The sequence below is a fragment of the Myotis davidii genome, unplaced genomic scaffold (assembly GCF_000327345.1).
Source record: "Myotis davidii unplaced genomic scaffold, ASM32734v1 scaffold534, whole genome shotgun sequence".
Classification (NCBI taxonomy): domain Eukaryota; kingdom Metazoa; phylum Chordata; class Mammalia; order Chiroptera; family Vespertilionidae; genus Myotis; species Myotis davidii.
The window spans coordinates 5,241,440-5,249,429 of NW_006286678.1; the positions used below are offsets into that span (position 1 = coordinate 5,241,440).

The 7,990-nt window shown below is 45.4% G+C and overlaps 1 pseudogene; it reads right to left on the minus strand.

Annotated features, from left to right (window-relative positions):
- Positions 1-7,477: 7,477 nt before the first annotated feature.
- Positions 7,478-7,990, minus strand: part of LOC102769770 — a 1,316-nt pseudogene continuing 803 nt past the window's right edge.

Here is a 7,990-nt window from a genome sequence, read left to right on the forward strand (position 1 = left end):
CCTGCCCGAAATCACACCGCAAGCCCTTTTGTGAGAACCAAAGCCTGAGAACTAAGGCTGAGCCAGAGTAACTTATCCTTCTCGCGGACCGTCCATAATCTCTCTCTCTCTCTCTTTTTTTTAATAAATGTATTTTGTTGATTTTTTAGAGAGAGGAAGGGAGAGGTCCATAATCTCTCTCTCTCTTTTTTTTTTAAATAAATGTATTTTGTTGATTTTTTAGAGGGAGGAAGGGGGAGGGATAGAGAGTTAGAAACATCGATCAGCTGCCTCCTGCACACCCGCTACTGGGGATGTGCCCGCAACCAAGGTGCATGCCCTTGACCGGAATCGAAACTGGGACCCTTTCGTCTGCAGGCCAACGTTCTCTATCCGCTGAGCCAAACCGGTTAGGGCTCTTCATAATTTCTTGATATCCTTTCTGCTCAGACACTGCCTCGCACTCAAAGAAGGCGTGTCACCCGTGACAAGGGCCCAAGGCACAGACTCACCCCCGAAGTTCTCTGACACGTGTGGCTTCCATGATTGATCAGCTGCCTCTTGCACAACCCTTACTGGGGATGTGACCGCAACCAAGGTACATGCCCTTGACCGGAATCGAATTTGGGACCCTTCTGTCTGCAGGCCAACGTTCTCTATCCGCTGAGCCAAACCGGTTGGGGCTCTTCATAATCTCTTGATATCCTTTCTGCTCAGACACTGCCTTGTACTCAAAGAAGGCGTGTCACCCATGACAAGGGCCCAAGGCACAGACTCACCCCGAAGTTCTCTGACACGTGTGGCTTCCATGTGTCATTGATACCTCATCCTATCAGGAAAAGGTTGGGGGAGGAATGCGTATGTATCTAGATATGGAGAGCCTCGAAGGTCAGGTTTAGACTTTAAGACACAGTTTGGAGGTGGGTCCCCACTTCACCCCTTGCCTCTCCTTCCCCACAGTTACTGGCCAGGGAATGTTTGAAAGGGTACAGTGGCTAGCAAAGCACTCACTCTCTCTTCTGGGTCTTCCTCTCTCAGTTCCCGAGTGAATACCTTTTCCCTCTCCCTTCCCTTAAAAACAACAACAAAACATAACCAGAGTTAAACATTTTAAATCCTTTAATATCGTTAAATATGCAGTGTTTACATTTCCCTTAATTGTCTCATAATCTCCTTCCCCAGTTTTTCAAGTTCCAAACAAAGCCCATATATTGAAGTTGGTTTGTATGTCTTTAGGTCTCTTTATACCGATGGCCTCTCTCTCCACGTTTATAAAAGGACAACATGAATAAATTATGATAATCTAAAGCATCTGCTCTGATGGCAATTCTCTTGCTTCAAACTCTCTGAGAGGCCACCTTTTCTCTCTCTCCACGTTTACAAAAGGACAACATAAATAAATTATGATAATCTTCCTAAAGCATCTGCTCTGATGGCAACTCTCTTGCTTCAAACTCTCTGAGAGGCCACCTTTTTTCTTACAGGATAGAATGACATACAATTGTTGAACTTGGTGCCAGAGGTTCTTAGCAATTGGACCCTGAAACAGCTTTTTCCACTTCATCTTCACACCCTCCCTGTACCCCTGCCATTGTCCTCTCAGAGCCTCCTATCTTGTTCCGGACCCCTTCATTGCTTTCACCCCTTTCACAACATGTATCTCCTCTGCCCAGAATTCCCCAATTCTTGTGGTAACCTGGCTCAGCTGAGGGAACTAAAATGGTTGCTTTGGGTCCAACTGGGCCTGGAAGGACCTGAGCAGAAAGAGGGCTCGTGTAAAATGACGGACACATCTTGCTTTGCCTTGAACTGTCCTGGTTTTAAAACTGCAAGTCCTATGTCCCAGGAACTCATTAGTCCCAGGCAAAATGGGACAGTTGGTCTCCTTCTGTGCACCTCAGAAAATGTCATAAGGGAAGCCTCTAAAGGGGTTTCCATATAGAAAAATGGGGCCATATAGGTCATTGATACCACTCCCAAGGTAATTCAATAGATGGACTGATTGCTATAAGCCGTGGAAATGGAAATGGGTCATTCGACCATTGCTCCCTGTATTAGCTTCCTAGGCTGCCGGAAAAACGTGACACAATCTGGGTGGCTTAAACAACAGAAATTAATGTCTCAAAGTTCTTGAAATGTATGTCTCTAAGTTCTTGAAACCAGAAGTCAGAGATCAAAGTGTTGGCAGGGTCGGTTCCTTTGAGAGCTGTGAGGAAATATCTGATTCATGCCTCTCCTAGCGTCATTGGTTGCTGGCAGTCTTTGGCATTCCTTGACTTGTGGATGCATCATCTTGGTCTCTGCCTTCATGTTCATGTGGGATCCTCTTGTGCGTATGTGTCCGTCCAAATTTCTGCTTTTATAAGGACACCAGTCATATTGACTTAGAGGGCCCACCCTGCTCCAGTATGACTCATCTTAACTAAATACATCTGTGATAATCCCTATTTCTAAATAAGGCCACATTCTGAGGAACTGGGGGTTAGGAATTCAGCATATAAATTTGGGGAGGGCAGCACACAATTCAACTCATAGCAGTAGCAAATGAAAGACCATCCACCTACCCCTTCAGAAATCATTGACTCTGCAGGAGAGGCTGAAGAAGGAAGAAAAGGATACAGGATTGGCCAGGTGCTGTTCAAAGATTCTAAGTTCCCCAGTAACAGTAGTTGAGCTCACCTAAGTTGACTCACAGAAGTGATACCTGAAGTCTTCTGCACAAAGAGAATGCTTGAATACTTGAAAATCTCATAGCTATAGAATCAGAAATGACTTTATTTCCAGGTAACTCTCATGAGATATGGCAGCAAAGTTGCTCTGGATGAATCAAACAATGTAATTAAGCTGAGGGGCTCTGTTAGTAGAGACAATTTCTCTACTACCAAGGTGTGTAATTGGGACAGACATGTTAGGAGAATGACTAAATCTGAGTTGTGGAGACACTAAGTGGAAGCTGCTTAACATCCTCCCACCCCGAATGGTGGCTGACCAGCTCCTATATCCTGGGGGAAGTCAGAAAATAGGGAGACTGAGGTACTTCTTGGCCAAGCATTCTGTGGTTCAATATCTGGACCATTAACCCTCCTGTAAAGGTAGCCAATAAGCAGATGGGACCCGGAGACTCTATTGACCATTATTGCCCATTGAGGCAAATAGCTGGACGCTGGCCTCAGGCACGGTCAATGGGCTTGAACAAACAGCACATCCATTTTAGATTATCTTGCTGTTTTGTGATGAAGCCAATAGCTTATTTCCAGTTTCCCTCCATTAAGACAATCAGAGCAGGTAGCTTACCCACGAGACAGAAAGCAGCAATGTAATTTACTAGCAGTGGAAAGAGCATGAGCTTCAGAGACACCTGAGTCCAAATCGCACTCGACACTAGCTAGCTGTGTGACCATGGGCAAAGTCTTTCTACTTCTCTTTCCTTTCCTTTTATCTTCGACTTCTTGAGAAGATTAAAAAAGACATTGTAAATGTGTCTCACATTCCCGTAAAACTAAAACTTGACATATGCACAACTTTACTCAATGTTCATGCAACTGCACAAAATTTTATATGCAACACATGGACTTTAATAGAACAGAATTTGGCCTTTATAAACTAGCTTACACGTCAAGTCACATTTACAATGTGGCATGATTATTGCGTGGTCAGTTACATGTTCACTTGTTGTTGTGCAATTGGTTGTGACACCATGAGGAGAACACGCACCACGCAGATGATTCTGAGCCTCTCCCGACAGTTGATCGAGAACAGTGCACATGTGTGCTGCCTGGTACAATTATAAGCAAGCAGATGTGCATGGGTCCGGATTAAAGAAAAGATCCGCAGAGAACGACACTTTTTCTAATCAAGGACACATTTAAAGAAGATAAAATAAATGCACGGAAAAAGGCATGAAAAATTTAGTCTGAGGACTATTCAAGAGGCAGTCACTTCACCCCACCAGTGTGGCTCAGTGGTTGAGCCTCAATCTATGACCCAGGAGATCAAGGTTCCATTCCCAGGTAGGGCACATACCCGGGGTGTGGGCTCCATCCCCAGTGGGGGCAGCCAATCAATGATTCTCCAATTTTGGCTCCAGTGACTTCGCCACCGCCATTTTTTTCAATATATTTTACTGATTTTTTTACAGAGAGGAAGGAAGAGGGATAGAGAATTCGATCAAATGACCCTTTCACAGGGGTCGCCTAAGGCCATCCTGCATATCAGATATTTACATTACGATTCATAACAGCAGCAACATTACAGTTATGAAGTAGCAACAAAAATAATTTTATGGTTGGGTCACAACATGGGACACTGTATTTAAAGGGCCAGAAGGTTGAGAACCACTGCAGGGTGTGAAAAATTAAAGCAGAACAAGTTTGTGTGTGTCTGTTGTCTTACTACATATTAAAAGCTATTTAGAATATCTGTATTTAGGTTGCTCAAATCAAACACTTGAGAAACCTCCATTTGGGAAGACTGAGTTTTGCTCGATCAGACTATCCTTATTCAAGAGTTTTTTTTACAATGTATGCTTGAACATGTCTGTTTCAATTCTGATACCTCCTTCCACGCTCTCTTCTACAGCTGGAATAAATATGTCATTCTGTTCTTTTTTAGCTTTTTGTAATCATGATGATGTTTTATGTTTAATTCTAATTCATCTGAAGTTTATGGTAACGTATGGTGTGATGTATGGATCAAAGGCAAACCTTCATTCGACTTAATATTGTTGCTGTCCCACTATTTATTAAAAAGTGTTTCCTTCTTTGTGCTATTAATTTTGATCTGACATGTACATATTAAATTTGAATAGTTGGAATTTTCTGTTATCTTTGATACCACTGATTTTACAAAACTTAAACAATAGTGGTGTATAGTTTAGTAGTTGTTACTTCATAATAAGTTCAAATCTGATAGGAAGAATCTAACATTGTTACCTTCAAAAGAGCCTTTTTTGTTCGAAATTGAGGTCATTTTTATTGTATTTCTCCATCCAAGCCCTGGTCAATCACTCTGCCTTACTTTATATTCACATAACACAATTTTTTTATTCACTCCATCTGTCACGTCTAGAATTGTGTTTGTTCAGATTTTTTTGATACCTACTACTGTAAATATGGCATTATTCCTGTTATTTTTTTCTGTCTATTGATGATATGGAGAAACACAATTGATTTTAGAGAAGGTATTTCTATCTCCTTAACTTTTCTGAACTCATATTACTGCTAATAGTTTTCTGGTTAATTTTTAGAAACCCAAGAATAGTGTTTTCTGCAAAATTTGACAGTATTTCTTCCTTTGCTATATGCATGCCTCTTATTTTGCATTTGAGCACATTTTTATATCTACTTGCACTTGTGCATTTTAGAGCTACTTGGATAGGAATGGTTTCTAGCCTAGCATGTTAGAAGCTTGGAGTGGCCACTCTGTGTTAGCAAGTAAAAAGATGAACATGTTGGTAAAGCAACAATTCTTCTTAGAGCCGTAAAAGAAGTGAGGTCAGAGGGTAAACTGTTGCCCTAGCATTGGAGAAACCAGACTGGGTTGCTGATGCCTGAGGACTTGGCACCCAGCAGGGACTTCCACACAGGCGTTGCTTCCCTGCCTCTTCCTTCAGTCCCTCAGCCCTGGCCCCAAGCCTTCCAGGACCTGTTGCTGCTCAAAGTGTGGCCTGCAGAGCAGCAGCGTAGGCATCACCTGGGAACATGTGAGAGATGTAGAATCTCCGATCCCACCTCAGATTCACTGAATCCGAATCTGTATTTTCACAACATCCTTAACGTGTTTCATGAGCACATTAAATAAAATTCAAGCAGCTCTGATCTCGGGAGCTTGCAGAAATGTCCACCAGATGGCAGGATTGCAGCAGGCATTGGCAGCAGAGCCACAGTCGGGCATCAAGTCTCCTTTGAATAGTACCCTAAACGGCACTAGAAGCTTGGAGCCATCGCCCATGAACTGTGGAAAGCACGAATGGGAGAGTGAGCCCAGAGGAGAACCTATTCAGTGAGTGGCAGGTTGTGGCGTGTGAGCCATGAATGCCCCCCTCTCTGGGCTTACCCCAGGTGTTTCCACATGCGTTGTCTAGAGCAGTGGTTCTCAACCTTCTGGCCCTTTAAATACAGTTCCTCATGTTGTGACCCAACCATAAAATTATTTTCGTTGCTACTTCATAACTGTAATGTTGCTACTGTTATGAATCTTAATGTAAATATCTGATATGCAGGATGGTCTTAGGTGACCCCTGTGAAAGGGTCGTTCGACCGCCAAAGGGGTCGCGACCCACAGGTTGAGAACCGCTTGTCTAGTGAGAGGGATGGCGTGTTACATCTCATTTTTACAGACAAGGACATCGAGGCCCAGACACCCAGCCGAGCGCTCGACAGTGGCAAATGGTGTTGGAGACAGAATTGGAAGGCAGGTCTCTGGCTGCCTGGCCTAAACTGAGAGCACCTCTGGACAGACATGGCTCAGGTGCTGACCGGAGCCACCTGCCTACCCCACTCCTTTCTTCCCCACCCAGCTGCTCTTTGAACAGCTATCTTATTTTCTTTGGGAGGGCTAGAAACAGCTGTTGTAATAATTCAATTCGGAATGTTAATGGGCTCTCCACCATACGAAGGGCACTGGACTTAGCCTTCAAGGGAACAAAGCATCAGGTGTAATTTGGAACTAACAGGATCAGCCCTGTCCCCAGAGAGTCCTCTGGGAATTTTGATGCTCCTGAGTTTAGGGCCAGTACCAGCTGCGAGCCTCTGACTTCCATCAGCTTTCATCCCCAACCCATTTACTTTTGCTGTTTTCATTATAAGAACGAAGATTCACTTGCACAAGCTCAAGTAAATTTCTTTCTCTAATTTTTTCCCCCTAAGAATTCATTTGTATTAATTAGGGAAATCACATAGAATTCAAGAATAGAAGTCCTTTTTTTCTTCATTTTCAAAGGTAGTTTTATTTGGTTTTTAGAAAAATATATGCAATTACTGGGTTAATACTGTTTCTTTGGATCAGACCCCTACTTTCTCCCGAACGGTCTTCTTCACGAATCCATGGTCTCCAACAGTGCTTGGGGACAGCTCAGGTTGGCGGCTGACTTCCACATTTTCCAGAAGCAGGGAGGCAGCAGGGGCTGCCTGCGTGTAGTTTGTTTCCCTTGCCCGTTCCCCATGCAGTAGGCACGGTGCGTGTGAGTGTGGAAGCCCAGGCCCACCTCTCCGGGAACACAGCCCTGCCCTCAGGGCTTCTGCGGCTTCTCAGGCAAGAGCAGCCCAAGGAGTGGCAGCCAGAGGCCAGTGTGTCAGGGGAGGGACATCTGCAGGGCTTAAAGGGACCTGGGTTAGGAAACTGGTACCGGGAGCCATCCTCTTTCCTCACTGCACACACACACACTTGCTAAGTAAGCAAAGCAGTGAGCAGCTTCAGGCTTCAGGGGTCTACAAACACAGGTCTGAGTGACAGAGGGGTGATGGGAGATAGGAAATGAGCAGGGGAGCTGGGGACCCCATTAAGGAGAGGGGAGAGGGCGGTATTTCCCCCTCTGCTTGTCGATCTGCTTCCTCTTTTGGATGCAGCTGAAGATCTCCTTAAAGAGCGCTTTGTATCTGGGAGGGGGGGTGCTGGTGCTGGCGCTGGCACCCGCGGGGGGTGGGGCCCTGGCAGCTGGGGCCCTGGCCGGAGCCCTGGCAATCCGCACAGCCTTGTGGGACAGTGAGTCCCCCTTCTGCTGCTGGCACTCCTTCAGCGGCTCCTCGGACCTGGCCTTCAGGGCGCTATTCTGTGTGTCGAGTTCCTGCAGCCGGGACACCCCGCTCTGCTTCACGGCCTTGGCCTTCGGGGTGCAGGTCCCCTCGTGGCTCTTGCCGATGTCCCCGCCCGCCAAGCTGCTCAGCACCGTCTCGCTGCTGCTGCTGCTGCTGCTGCTGCTGCTGCTGCTGCTGCTTCTGCTTCTTTTTTTAGGGCTACTGCAGGCAGCTCAGGAATCCAGCCCCCCTTCTTTGATCATTCATTCCCCAAACAG